At 47.3% G+C, this 15,489-nt stretch overlaps 1 protein-coding gene across 2 annotated transcripts in view; it reads right to left on the bottom strand.

The window, feature by feature from the left end:
• The window catches only part of ARNT2 (aryl hydrocarbon receptor nuclear translocator 2), a 202,591-nt gene extending 188,749 nt beyond the window's left edge, over positions 1–13,842 (bottom strand). The window contains exon 1 of one of the 2 annotated variants that reach the window (XM_038767479.1): positions 13,781–13,842. The gene's annotated coding sequence lies outside the window, so the exon portion shown is untranslated. Of the gene's footprint in view, positions 1–13,621; positions 13,711–13,780 lie in introns of those variants that run through there. The other variant, XM_038767478.1, reaches the window with a different exon arrangement.
• Between the last annotated feature and the right edge of the window lie 1,647 nt (positions 13,843–15,489).

The raw sequence follows: 15,489 nt of genomic DNA on the forward strand, positions 1-15,489 counted from the left end.
GTGAAGACTGTGAGCCCCCCGTGGGACAGGGGCTGTGCCCAACCTGATTACCTTCTATCTACCCCAGCGCTGAGAATAGCGCTTGACACACAGTAAGCACTTAAAAAATACCATAAGAAGCAACAACAAACACAGAAAACAGATTGAATATGGGGGACGAAAGAGATGGCAACAATAGCGCCAAGGTTACGGATATGAGAGATGAGGTGAGAGATGGGAGACGCTGACAATTGTGAAGGGAAGGTTAGGTGGAGGAGAGGATTTAGTAGGGAAGCTGAGGAGCTCAGGTTTGGACACGTTGAGGTGTTGACAGGACATTCATGCAGAGATGTCCTGGAGGCAGAAAGAGATGCTAAATTGCAGGGAAGCAACATGGCCTAAAGGATAGAGCATGACCCCAAGAGAGTCAGAAGGCCTGGGTTCTAATACCAACTCTGCTGCTCATCGGCCATGTGACCTTGGGCCAGTCACTTCACTTCCTCTGTGCCTCAGTTACCTCATATGTAAAATGGGAATTAAGACCATGAGCTCCACGTGGGACATGGATTGTGACCAAACTAATTAGTTTATATCTACCCCAGTGTTTAGTACAGTCCCTGTGTGACTCTGGGCAAGTCACTTCACTTCTCTGGGCCTCTGTTACCTCATCTGTAAAATGGGGGTTAAGGCTGTGAGCCCCACGTGGGACAACCTGATCACCTTGTATCCCCCTCCAGCGCTTGGAACAGGGCTTTGTACATAGTAAGCACTTAACAAATGCTATCATTATTATTATTATTATTATACAAGAGAGAGAGAGAGAGAAGGAGAGAGGGAGAGAGAGAACGAGAAAGAGAGAGGTCAGGCTAAAAAAGTAGTTCTAGGAGTTACTCATTTGGAGGTAATAGTTTAAGGAGTGGGAGAGTAAAACAAAAAAATTTTGGTATTTGTTAAGGACTTCCTAGGGGCCAAGCACTGTTCTAAGCGCTGGGGTAGACACAAGTTAATCAAGTTGGACACAATCCCTTTCACACATGAGGCTCACAGTCTTAATCCCCATTTTACAGGTGAGGTAACTGAGGCCCAGAGAAGTTAAGTGATTTGCCCAAAGTCACACAGCAGACATGTGGGGAGTGGGGATTAGAACCCAGGTCCTTTAGTCTCCCAGGCCCATGCTGTAATCACTAAGCCACACTGCTTCCAAAGCGAATCCAGAACCGAACCTTGAGGGACACCCATATTTAGGAGTGGGAGGCAGGGAAAGAGTTGGTGATGAAAGATTGTGAGCCCCCCAAGGAACAGGGACTGCATCTAATTTCCCTCTGTGTGTTTTTCCCCAGTATTTGGTACAGTACCCCGCATGCAGTAATTATAATGATGGCATTTGTCAAGCGCTTACTATGCGCAAAGCACTGTTCTAAGCACTGGGGAGGTTACAAGGTGATCAGGTTGTACCACGGGGGGCTCACAGTTTTAATCCCCATTTTCCAGATGAGGTAACTGAGGCCCAGAGAAGTTAAGTGACTTGCCCAAAGTCACACAGCTGACAGTTGGCAGAGCCGGGATTTGAACCCATGACCTCTGACTCCAAAGCCCGTGCTCTTTCCACTGAGCCACGCTGCTTACTACTGCTACCCAGAAGCACCTGCCACAGAGGCAGGAGAACCACAGAATGCTGTCAAGACCGAGGTTGGGCAGTGTTTCCGGAAAAACAGCGTGTCCCTCAGTGTCACAGGAAACTGAAAGGTCCTGATTACCTTGTAACCTCCCCAGCTCTTAGAACAGCTTCTAGACTGTGAGCCCGCTGCTGGGTAGGGACCGTTTCTATATGTTGCCAACTTGTACTTCCCAAGCACTTAGTACAGTGCTCTGCACACAATAAGTGCTCAATAAATACAATTGAATTAATGTTTCCCCCCTAGGATCGGGCTGGAGCTAGAGCCCAGGCTGGTGGAGGGAGGGTCTACTGAGAGCTCACCTCCTCCAGGAGGCCTTCCCAGACTGAGCCCCCTCCCCATTCCCCCCCACCCTACCTCCTTCCTCTCTCCACAGCACCTGTATATATGTTTGGACAGATTTATTATTCTATTTTACTTGTACATATTTACTATTCTATTTCTTTTATTTTGTTAATATGTGTTGTTTTGTTGTCTGTTTCCCCCTTCTAGACTGTGAGCCCGCTATTGGGTAGTGACCATCTCTATATGTTACCAAGCGCTTAGTACAGTGCTCTGCACACAGTAAGCGCTCAATAAATATGATTGAATGAATGGATGAAAAGAGGACTTGTGCCCCCTGGACCCGGTTAACCAGCTGTTGCTGGGGCGACTCACCCCATCTCTTCCTTCATAGCTGAGTGAAATCCATGCCCAACTTGCCCGTCCCTCGCACTGCAGCTGAGGAATTATCAGCTTGCCCCCAGCATGGTCTGTGCCCACCGGACCCAGTATAAAAAGCCACTGCGTTGGGCCTTCTTCGGCTCCTCGCTTCTATCGCAGCAGAGTGAAAACAGCACCAGAGACCCCAGCTGAGGGAACTCTCTGTCTGTCCCCAGCATGCTCTGGCGCACCAGGCCCAGTATAAAAGCTACTGTGGTGGACCCTCAGCCCTTCACTTCTAACACAGCTAAATGAAATCAACGCCCATTACCCAGTCCCGGCCCTTGTACCATGACAGAGGAACTTCCTGCCGTGCCCTGGGCGCCGTCTGCAAACTGCTGTGGCTCCTCGCCCTGTCTCTTCCACTGTAGTTGAGTGAAATTGGTGCCTCTCACGCTGCAGCTGAGGAATTCTCTGCGTGCCCCCAGCATGTTCTGTGCCCACCGGGCCCAGTATAGAAAGCCACTGTGGTGGGCCCTCAGCCCCTTGCTTCTATCACAACTGAGTGAAAACAGCGCCAGAGACCCAGACCTCATATGACAGCTGAGGGAACTCTCTGCCAGCCCCCAGCACGTTCTGGGTGCCCCAGGCCTGGTACAAAAGCTAGTGTGGTGGGCCCTTGGCCCTTTACTTCTATCACAGTTGAGTGAAAACAAGCAGCCAGGATTGTGGCCGCGGCCCTAGCACCGTGGCTGAGGAACTTCTAGACTGTGAGCCCGCTGTTGGGTAGGGACCATCTCTATATGTTGCCAACTTGTACTTCCAAGCACTTAGTACAGTGCTCTGCACACAGTACGATTGAATGAATGAATGAATTTCCCACTGGCTCCCAGTGTGCCCTGGGCACCCCAGGCTTGATCTACTAGCTCCTGCTGCTGTGGCTCCTCATCTCCCTCTTCCCATTGTAGCTGAGTGAAATTCACGCCCTCCCACCGACCCTCCCTCTGGAGCTGTCTGCACCCAACATGCTCTGCCCGCACCGGGCCTGCTAGAAAATCTATTGCCAGGGGGCTCTTGGCCCCTCGCTTCTAGCACAGCTGAGTAAAAAAAGCGGCCCAGCCCTCATACCACGGCTGAGGAAATTCCTACTGGCCTCTACATGCGCTGGGCCTGGTATAAAAACCTCTGCTGTGCCCGCTCAGCCTCGCTCTTCCAATGGAAGTTACTGGAGATGCAGCATGGCCTAGTGGATCGAGCCCGAGCCTGGGACTCGGAAGGATCTGGGTTTTAATTCCGGCTCTGCCACCTATCTGCTGGGTGATCTTGGGCGAGTTGCTTCACTTCTCTGGGCCTCAGGTTCCCTCATCTGTAAAACGGGGATGGAGGCTGTGAGCCCCATGAGATGCAGGAGCTCTGTCCAACTCGATCTGCTTGCATCCACCCCAGCGCAAAGTACAGAGTGGTAACTGAGGCCCAGAGAAGTTAAGTGACTTAACCAAGGTCACACAGCAGACAAGTAGGGCAGGAGCTGGAAAGCACCCTCCTTTCTCTGAGGGCCACTGAGATGGTGAACAGAGGAACCCTTTAACCTCCCATCTTCCAGTCGTTCCTCTCAATCCCCTTCCAAGTTGATATAGGTTCCCACTCTCCCTACTGAGAAGCAGCAAGGCATAGTGAATTGAGCATGGGCCTGAGAATCAGAAGGTCTTGGGTTCTAATCCCAGCTCTGCCATTTGTCTGCTGTGTGACCTTGGGCAAGTAACTTAACTTCTGGGCCTCAGTTTCCTCATCTGTAAAATAGGGATTAAGACTGTGAGTCCTATGTGCGACAGGGACTGTGTCCAACCCTATTATCTTGTATCTACACCAGTGCTTAGAACAGTGCCTGGCACATAGTAAGCATTTAACAAATATCATAATTATTATTATTATCTTTTGATTCCCAGACCCGTCCTCTATCCACTAGGCCATGCTGCTTCCAACTCTATTCAACCTGATCATTCTGTATCTACCCCAGTGCTTAGTACAGTACCTGGCAAGTGGGAAGCACTTAATAGATAACATAAAAAAAAACTCTCCCGTTCTCTTAAAGATCCATGTATGGGCTTCCAGATTCTGATCCCTTGAGCGCCAATATCTACCCCAATGCTTAGTACAGTACCTGGCACATAGGAAGCACTTAATAGATAACATAAAAAAACTCTCCCGTTCTCTTAAAGATCCACGTATGGGCTTCCAGACTCTGATCTCCTGAGCGCCAACCCAAACCTGCTCCCCCATCCAGGCTGGTTCATGCCCGTGATGAAACCCAACCCATGGGCTATTTTTACCCTGAACGTCCGAGACTCCTTGCCCAACTCCACTTCCCTGCAGGAGGTTTCCCTTCAGCCCAAGCTACCCTGGCCCCACAGCTGACAGGACAGATACGCAAAATGGTGACCACCCCCTCCTCAGCCTCTGCCCAGCCCAGGTTTGACATGGCTTGGCTCCCTGGGGCTGAGGTGATTACAGGCTGAGGTGACTACAGGGCTGGCCTGTCAGGAGCAGCGGGGAGGAAGGAAGCTGCATGAGAGATTCTATTTTTAAAATTAGGACAACTCTTCCAACTTTGGCTAAGGCCTTTGTCAAGAAGAGTGTGAAGCCCAGTTGCACCAACATCCTGAAGGAGCCAAAAGTAGGCCATGCCCAATTCGTTCGTTCACTCATTCATTTTTTCGATCGTATTTACTGAGTGCTTACTGTGTGCAAAGCACTGTACTAAGTACTTGGGAAGTACAATAGAGCAACAAAGAAACAATCCCTGCCCACAGCGAGCTCACCCAATGTAATGGTGGTGTTTGTTAAGCACTTACTATGTGCCGGACACTGTACTAAGTGCTGGGGTGGATACAAGCAAATTGGGTTGGACACAGTCCCTGCCTCGCTTGGGGCTCAGAGTCTTAATCCCCATTGGACAGATGAGGCACAGAGAAGCAAAGTGACTTGCCCAAAGTCACACAGCAGACAAGTGGCAGAGCCAGAATAAGAGCCCAGGTCCGTCGGGCTCCCAGGCCCGTGCTCTATCCCCTGGGCCATACTGTTTCTCTGACTCTAGCATGATTTGTTTCTTAAATTTGACCTAATTTTGGCCTGGCCCTCAGGGTCACAGTCTGCGGTAGTCTACCTGAGGAGGAGCTGCTTTCTTGTCTTGGCTCCAGTGTCGGACATCAGCAGGTATTCCTCTCAACACCTACAGCCTCTCTACATGCAGCACGTTAAACCTGTGAATTCACGGAATCTGCACGGACTGCATGCAGACACTTCCATACACCTAAAGCAGAAGCTTCTCCTGCTCATTCCTTTCTTCGCAAACATCAAGGCTCGACCGCGGATTAAAGCACGTGTTTGCTGAGCCCGCTACGACTGAAAACATCTCTGAAATTGAGAAGGGTTCCTTCGGATCACTCCCGCTCTTCTAAAAAGGCTGTGGCAACAGCTGAAAGTCATTTGATCCTTTAAGTCGGCCAATTGAATATCTTCAACCTTGGTGAGCATCAAGGAGATGATCAGCTGCAGTTAATCTGTAATTTCCGCAAGAAGGCATACATTGTCTATTATTAATAAGTCGGATCGATTTAGCGTGTTTAATACATTCTGAACAAAGCCACTTCTTCGCGATGCATTTACATTTGAAGATTGCTAAATGTTGGCTGCTTTCGCCTATGAATACAAAATAACTGCACTAAGTCCCAGAGCACATAGCCGGCAATCTGGTAGTACAGAGTCCTATGCATGGAAAGTTAATTGTGTGCGTAGAGGGGTGGAGGAAAGTGGGTGTGAGGGAAGTGTTAGTCCAGAGAAAAGACCAAGGAGATGAGAACCGTCTGATTCACTACTTCTTGAAGCTCTGCATAGTTCAGCTCTAATAATAATAATAATGATGGCATTTATTAAGCGCTTACTATGCGCAAAGCACTGTTCTAAGCACTTGGGGAGGTTACAAGGTGATCAGATTGTCCCACGGGGAGCTCACAATCTTAGCCCCCATTTTACAGATGAGGTAACTGAGGCCCAGAGAAGTTAAGTGACTTGCCCAAAGTCACACAGCTGACAATTAGCCCCGGTTCAATTCAGCCCCAGTAGACTGTAGCTATGAATCAGAAATGACTCGACAGCACTTGATAATAATAATAATAGACTTTATGCTCCTCTGCTAGACTGTAAGCTCTTCGGTTAGACTGTAGCCAGTGCTTAGAACAGTGTCCATTGCTTAGAATAGTGTTTGGCACATAGTAAGCGCTTAACAAATACTATCATCATTTTTATGGTTATTACTGTAAGCTGCTCCACTAGAATATAAATTCTTCCGCTAGACTGTAAATTCCTCCGCCAGATTGTAAGTTCCTCCATTAGACTGTAAGCTCTTCCACTAGACTGTAAACTCCTCCGCTAGACTGTAAGCTCTTCTCCAAACTATATGCTCTTCTGCTAGACTGTATCCTCCTTCACTCGACTGTAAGCTTTTCCACAAGACTAAAAGCTCCTTCACTAGATTGTCACTCCTCCGTGAGACTGTAAGCACCTCCGCCAGGCTATGTGCTCCTCCATTAAGCTAAGTTTTTCCACTAGACTGTCCGCTCTTCCGCTAGACTGTAAGCTCTTCTGCTAGACTTTAATTCCCTCAGTAGACTGTAAACTCCTCCACTAGACTGTAAACTCCTTCATCAGACTGTAAGCTCTTCTGCTGGACTGTACATTTCCTCAAAAGACTGTAAACTCCTCCACTAGAATGTAAGTTTCTGTGCTAGATTGTAAATTCCTTCACTAGAATGTACCTCCATTAGACTGTAAGTTCCTCCTCTCCACTAAATTCTTCTGCTGGACTGTAAGCTCTTCCATTAGACCATCAGCTCCTCTGCTGGACTCTAAATTCATCCACTAGAATGTATGCTCTTTTGCTAGACTGTAAGCTTCTCTGCTATATTGTAAACTCCTCCGCCTGATCATAAGCTCCTCTACTACATAGTCAGCTCCTCCGCTACACTTTAATCGTGTCCACCAACTCTGTTGAACTGAACCCTCCCAAGCGCTTAGTAAAGTACTCTTCACACAGTAAGCACTTACTAAATACTACTGATCGATTGGTTAAATGAATTCATATCTGAGGTTAAGACGGAATCATCATCAGTCGTATTTATTGAGCACTTACTGTGTGCAGAGCACTGTACTAAGCTCTTGGGAAGTACAAGTTGGCAACATATAGAGACAGTCCCTACCCAACAGTGGGCTCACAGTCTAAAAGGAATGGAGTTGTCATGGCAGGAGGCGAGTGAACCCAGAACTGACGACTTTCTCGTTCCCCCTGCAGTCTGCATTCATTCATTCATTCATTCAATCGTATTTATTGAGCACTTACTGTGTGCAGAGTACTGTACTAAGCGCTTGGGAAGTACAAGTTGGGAATATATAGAGACGGTCCCTACCCAACAGTGGGCTTACAGTATAGAAGACTGCAGGGAGCGGAGCTTCAGCTGAGCACAGCAGTTCAGACACTGGCATCTCCCCCAGTGCTCAGAATAGGGCTTGGCACATAGTAAGTGCTTAAATATTATTATTATTGTTACTATTAATAATAATAAACAACATAGGTCTGGAATAGGTCCAGCACACTTTAAGGAATTCTGCCCTTTCTGCCTGACCTGTTTGGGCTGTCACTCTAATAACAACAAGAATAATAATAATAATGATGGTATTTGTTAAGTGCTTACTATGGGTCAAACACTGTTCTAAGCGCTGGGGTAGGTACAAGGTAATCAGGTTAGACGCAGTCCCTGTTGCATATGGGGCTCGCAGTCTTAATCCCCATTTTACAGTTGAAGTAACTGAGGCCCAGAGAAGTGAAGTGACTTGCCCTTGGTCACACAGCCGACAATTGGTGGACAACTGAGGTATTAGAACCCATGACCTTCCAACTCCCAAGCCCATGCTCTATCCACTGTTCCATGCTGCTTCTCCAGGTCACAATCTATCAATCAATCATATTCACTGAGCCCTTACTGTGTGCAGAGCACTGTACTAAGCATTTGGGAGAGTACAGTGTAACAGAGTTGGTAGATGTGTTCCCTGCCCTACAGACTAGTGGGGGAGACAGACATTAACAGAAATAAATAAACTACGGATATGGACGTAAGTGCTGCGGGGCTGGGAGGGGGAATGAATCGGAGCTGCAAATCTAAGTGCAAATCCAAATCTAAATCTACAGAGGGAGACAGGCATTAATATAAATTCCAGAACCGGAGAACATCCCGAAAGCCAGATCTGGGATTCTGCAGCCCACCTGGGGTCTTCTAGGGTCCAAGCTGATCCAGTCCACGGGTGACGTTCCAGCGGTGGTTTTTCTAGGGTGCGGCAGGTCTTTTCTTTTTATGGTATTTGTTAAGCGTTTACTACGTGCCGGTCACTGTACTAAGCACTAGGGTCGATACAAGATTATCAGCATGGACAGAGATCCTGTGCCAAGCGCGGCTCACGGTCTCAATCCCTATTTTACAGATGAGAGAATGGAGGCACGGAGTGACTTACCCAAGGTCACACAGCAGATGTGGCAGAGCAGGGATTAGAACCCAGGCCCTCCTGACTTTCAGGCCTGTGCTCTATCTCCTAGGCCACACTGCATCTCTTCTGTGCCTCGGGCTGCAGGCAGGATCGGGTTAATATGGGGCTAACAAAGCTTCAGCCCAGGAGCCATATCTTTGTTTGGGGAAGGGGGCTGAATTTAGGCAACCTCCAAGTCACACCCCCAAGCCTTGCCCTTACCAACTTGGCCCCTGCTTAGTGTTCTTCCGTGCTGGCAGATCTGGCTCTTAACCAAACCCGGTCCACCCCCTGACTCTCCCATCATGATAGATGGCACCACCCTCCTTCCTGTCACACAAGCCCCTCACCTTGGCATTATCCTTGACTCCTCTATCTCATTCAACCCACATATTCAATCCGTCACTAAATCCTGTCGGTCCCACCTTCACAACATTGCTAAAATCTGCCCTTTCCTCTCCATCCAAACTGCAACCACATTAATACAATCATTCATCCTATCCCACTTAGATTACTGCATCAGCCTCCTTGCTGGCCTCCCAGCCTCCTGTCTCTCCCCACTCCAGTCCATAGTTCACTCTGCTGCCCGGATTATTTTTCTACAACAACGTTCAGGACATGTCTCCCCACTCCTCAAAAAACTGCCCACCCCCCTCCTTATTAAATAAAAACTCATCAATGGCTTTAGAGCACTCAATCCCCTCTTACCTCACCCCGCTTCTCTCCTAACACAACCCGGCCGACAAACTTGGTTTCTCAAATGCTAAACTTTTCACTGTGCCTCCATCTCGTCTATATCGCCGACAACCCGTGGATGAATGACACTACCCTTTAAATTGTGAGGAGTGGTGCGGAACAGACTGCATATCCTAAAGGTTTGGGGTTATGGGTTGGTTCCTTTTAAATATCTACTGCCTTTATCTTAGCCCACCCAAGGGGCATTGTGTTGAACACAAATAGGTGCTAATCACCAGTGCCAAACATGGCCCCAACGCCTAGCTCTTCATCTCAGTAAATAATAATAATAATGATTATAATTATAATCATTGTGATATTTAAGTGCTTACTATGCACCAGGCATGGTACAAAGCGCTGGGGTGGCTATAGACAAATCAAGTTGGATTACAGTCCCTGTCCCACATGGGGCTCACTGTCTTCATTCCCTTTTACAGACTGTTTAACTGACGCCCAGAGAAGAGAAGCAACTTGCTCACGGCCACACAGCAGACAAGTGGAGGAAGCCATTATTAGAACCCGGGTCCTTCTTGACTCCCAATGCTCTATCCATTGAGACACACTGCTTCTCCGCTTCTCAGTGCCAGCTGGAAGACTGTTTTTGATCTCCTGGTTGGGGAAGAGAATTCGGTGCAGAGGGAATGGAGGGGGAAAAGTGGATTGGGGGATGAGGCAATTTGGAGGAGAGGTGAAATGGAGATGAATCAGAACTGTCTGAGGAACTGAGGTGTATTTGCTCGGGTAGAGATTCATTCATTCATTCAGTCGTATTTATTGAGCACTTACTGTGTGCAGAGCACTGTACTAAGAGCTTGGGAAGTACAAGTTGGCAACATATAGAGATGGTCCCTACCCAACAGCGGGCTCACAGTCTAGAAGGGGGAGATGCTACCTGGTTGGGATTATAGGTTGTCACTTTGACAGGGGCAGGGGAGGGGAGACCACTCCCCATCACCCCTCTTTCTCCCCCTCTGCCACCATCCACCTTTTGGAAAAAGCCAGCCGCGGGGTGAACGTGGGTGGACAAGGAGTGAGGAGGTGAAGCACATCAGTAAATACACCGTGATCATGATGGCAGTCCTTTAAGCCCCCAGACAAAGGACTTTTCCTTCTGTTCCAGCCCCCCTGAAGAGTGCACACAACGAACCATCCTCACCCCAGCGACAACTGCACCAACCTCAGTTCGAATCCAAGTCACGGCCCCACCTTCTTAAAATCAAGTTTCCTCCAAGCGGTCTTCCCCAGCTAAGTCAGAGACGCAGCCTGGCCTAGAGAGGCAGAACGGTCTAGTGGAAAGAGCCGGGGCTTTGGAGTCAGAGCTCATGGGTTCGAATCCCGGCTCCTCCACATGTCTGCTGTGTGACCTTGGGCAAGTCACTTAACTTCTCTGTGCCTCAGTTCCCTCATCTGTAAAATAGGGATGAAGACTGTGAGCCCTACATGAGACAACCTGATCACCTTGTATTTCCCCAGCGCTTAGAACATAGTAAGTGCTTAACAAATGCCATTATTATTATTATTATTATTATTATAAGGCTGTGGGCCCTATGCAGGACAACCTGATCACCTTGTATCTACCCCAGTGCTTAGAACAGTGCGTGGCACATAGTAAGTGCTTAACAGATACCATAATAATAATTATTATTATCATCAAGTCAATCAATTGTATTTATTGAGTGCTTATTGAGTGCAGAGCACTGTGCAAAGCGCTTTGGAGGGAAAGTACAATATAACAGAGTCGGTAGATACATTCCCTGCCAAAGCACTAGCTTACCAAAGACTAAGTTTTCATTCCCTGTCCCTCTTTTTTATGGTATTTATTAAGCGCTTACTACAGGCCAGGCATTGTACCAAATGCTGGGAAAGATTCAAGGCACGCAGGTTGGACGCAATGCATATCCCACATGGGGCTCACGGTCTTACCCCCTCTTCCTGCTCCCCTTTCCTTCATTCAACAACCTAATCAGGTTGAATACAGTCTGTGTCCCACATGAGACTCACAGTTTTATTCCCTCCTCCTTCTGCATCACCCTTTTGGGAGTTTGGTAGCCAGCCCACCCTTAGCCCCACAGCATCTACGTAAATAGTTGTAATTTGTTTACTTATATTAATGTCTTCTTCCCCCTCTAGACTACATGCTCACTGTGGGCAAGGAATGTGTCTACCAACTCTGTTGCATTGTCCTCTCCCAAGTGCTTAGTACAGTGCTTTGCAAACAGTCAGTGCTTAGTAAATGCCATTGGTCAATTAATCAAAGGTCAGTGAGGTTCTTCCACAGATAAAACTCCCGGATATGCCTCCCACCATCAATGAGGAGACGCTTTAAGGAACAGAAACATGACCAAAATGTGAAGGCATGACTGTAGCTCAAGCTATAGAGATTGTTCAACCCAGTACCTCTAGGGCAAAGAAAAAGCATGGCTTAGGTTGGAGAATTAAAGGAAAATGTTGTATTTCTACTTGACTTCTGGCATGCTTTGTCATTTGAAATTTTTTTTAAAAAAAAAGCACTCAAGCATCGCCCGCCATTAAGGATCCCTGATTTTCTGTTATTCCTAACTCTCTTCCTTTGGCTCATTCCAGGATTTCTGGCTCCATGAGAATTTGATATCCCAATCCATCTCAGGTTTGCGGTTTCTCCTGCAGGCACCTGGCAGTCTTGGACTGCCCACACCCTTCTTTCATTTATTCATTCACATTTTTGAGCGCTTATTGTGTGCAGAACACTGAACTAAGCACTTGGGAGAGTACAATATAACAATAAACAGACATATTCCCGGCCCACAACGAGTTTACAGTCTAGAGAGGGAAACAGACGTGAACAGAAATCAGTAAATGACAGATATGGACGTAAGTGCTGTGGGGCTGGGAGGTGGGGATGAATAAAGGAAGCAAGTCAGGGCGATGCAGAAGGGAGTGGGAGAAGCGGAAAGGAGGGCTTAGTCAGGGAAGACCTCCCGGAGGAGATGTGCCTTCGATAAGGCTTTGAAAGGCGGGAGAGTCATTGTCTGTCGGACTGGAGAAGGGAGGGTGTTCCAGACCAGAGGCAGACAGCTCTATGTTGAGAGCAAAGCAGAATTGACTAGCTCCCACTATAGACGCCTAATTCCCCTCTCCCTCAGCTGCACACAACTTCCTGTACCTCTCCCCACTGGAAGCAATATGGAACTAGCTATTTCCCAATTGCAGCCAACAAAGTCCTCATTCCCTGAATTACCCACACCTTTCTCTCTTCCTCTCCATGCTGGGAGCAAAGCAAAACTGACTAGCTCCCACGACAGCCAGCGTGATTCCCCTTTCTCCCATATGTAAGTTTTTCTTAGTTAAAACCGAAGCTGGGATTACCGAGAGTCAATTTATCAGATGTCAGGTGTTTTGATGCGGATAAAAGATCTGTTGCCGTCGACCGCGGTACTGACTAAAATCCCAACCAGCCCCATCTTACATTCCCAAGCGGGACGGGATGCGTTAAAATAGGACAGACCACCCGGATTTGAAAAAAAAAAAGCACCGCAAATGCTTTTAACTGGTGTTTTAAAAACAGTCCTAGTGAGGAACTTGGCAAACTACTTTAGCATTCAGAGGAAAATGGTTAAAATCTTCCCCGTTGAGCTTCAGACCCATTCTCCACGCGGCCATATTCTGCAGAATTTCCAGAGAAACATCGGCAGAGACAAGCAACTTGGAAAAACCGAATCGGGGCTTTGCGGATGAAAAGATCAGGAAGAATATTACCCCTAGAACCCTCACAATGGATTCACACACATCTGTCCCAGCGATTCCACACATTCTTGAGAGGGGAAAAACCCAGTCAAAGCCAAACCTCACCCAGCATTCAAATCACTGCAAGATGATTTGACAACTTAAACACTACTAACAGACCTGTATTTTATAGTTCAAAGCAACTGCAACCCGGAACACACTCTAGGGTTCTCAGAACCAGAGCATAAACATCCACCTTCACGGCCACAGAACCATTCTGCCAACAGAAACGGAATTAATGATCACAGGCGTACCTTTTTAGAGAAATCAAACAAAGATAATATTTCGCTCTTGGTGCCAAAGCCTTCTTGAGAGAAGCCGTTTTCCGTATGTAAGAAATGTCAGGAGTCTCTGGGAGGAGATGAAAGTTCATTTGTATTCAGCTCAGAAAATGTCATCACAGATCTGTTTACCTTAACTGTGGACCATGATTCAGCCAGTGACAACCGTCTTGCATACTGATCAATTTATTTGCAGCAAAAAAACTAACATTTCTGCATTAACCACTTAGGTTCTGAAAAAGAACTGGCAGGATTTTGGCTTTAAGTGCTTGGCACTGCTCAGAGCAAACGTCTTATCAAAAGAGAAACTCTTCTTCTAGGATATCTGAGAGGGAGACGGTTTATTTATATTAATGTCAGTCTCCTCCCTCTAGACTGTAAGCTCCTTCGGGGCAGGGAATAGATATACCAGGTCTGTTATACTGTACTCTCCCAAGTGCTTAATACAGTGCTCTGCACACAGTGAGTGCTCAATAAATCTGTCGACCTCTCGCCCACATCCTACCTCTGGCCTGGAATGCCCTCCCTCCTCGTATTAGGTAAATAATTGCTCTCCCCCACTTCAAAACCTTATTTTAAGGCATATCTTCTCCAAGAAGCCTTCCCTGACTAAGCCTTCCTCTTCTCCCACTCCCTTCTGCATCGCCCTGACTTGCTCCTTCATTCACTCTCCCTCCCATTCATTCATTCATTCAGTCATATTTATTGAGCGCTTACTGTGTGCAGGGCACTGTAGTAAGCGCTTGGGAGGTACAAGTCAGCCATATATAGAGACGGTTCCTACCCAACAACGGGCTCACAGTCTAGAAGGGAGAGACAGACAACAAAACATGGAGAGAGGTGTCAAAATCATCAGAATAAATGGAATTGTAGCTATATGCACATCATTAACAAAATAAATAGAATAGTAAATATCTACAAGTAAAATAGAGTAATAAATCTGTATAAATATATACAAGTGCTGTGGGGAGGAGAAGGAGGTAGGGCGGGGGGGTATGGGGAGGAGGAGAGGAAAAAGGGGCCTCAGTCTGGGAAGGCCTCCTGGAGGAGGTGAGCTCTCAGTAGGGCTTTGAAGGGAGGAAGAGAGCTAGCTTGGCGGATGTGGGGAGGGAGGGCATTCCAGGCCAGGGGGAGGACGTGGGCCGGGGGTCGATGGCGGGACAGGCGAGAACGAGGCACAGTGAGGAGGTGAGCGGCGGCAGAGAAGAGGGTGCGTGCTGGGATGGAGAAGGAGAGAAGGGAGGTGAGGTAGGAGGGGGCGAGGGATTGTTGGGTAGGGGATTGTCCCTACCTGTTACTGAATTTAACTTTCCAAGTGCTTAGTACAGTGCTCTGCGCACAGTCAGTGCTCAACAAATATGAATGAGTGAATGAATGAATATGATTTGGTATGCAGTTCCTTCACATCATTTTACACCTCACCTGTCTTTAGAAGAAATAGAGAAAAATCAAATAGCCGTACTGCACATTCTTTAAATGGAAATTCAGTGATGAAAATATAAAATATGTACATGGTTCAGTCAATATATTTGAGGTCCTTAGTGGCAGTTTTAAAGAGGGGGATATCCATACGTAAAGATCACCGAAGCCTAAAGCAGTTATCTAGCAGTCAACCTGCGACCATGAAAATAGATATCAAAGCCAATTTAATTTGGTCAGTTCAATGATAACAATGAAGGTATTTATTAAGCACCATTCTATGTGACAGGCACCGTAATAAGCACTGTAATAAGCGCTTATCACAAGCAAATCGAGTTGGTGGATACAAGCAAATCGAGTTGGACACAGTCCCTGATTCTCGTAGGGCTCACGGTCTTAATCCCCATTTTGAAGATGAGGTA

This window comes from Tachyglossus aculeatus, chromosome 26 (genome assembly GCF_015852505.1).
Source record: "Tachyglossus aculeatus isolate mTacAcu1 chromosome 26, mTacAcu1.pri, whole genome shotgun sequence".
Taxonomy (NCBI): domain Eukaryota; kingdom Metazoa; phylum Chordata; class Mammalia; order Monotremata; family Tachyglossidae; genus Tachyglossus; species Tachyglossus aculeatus.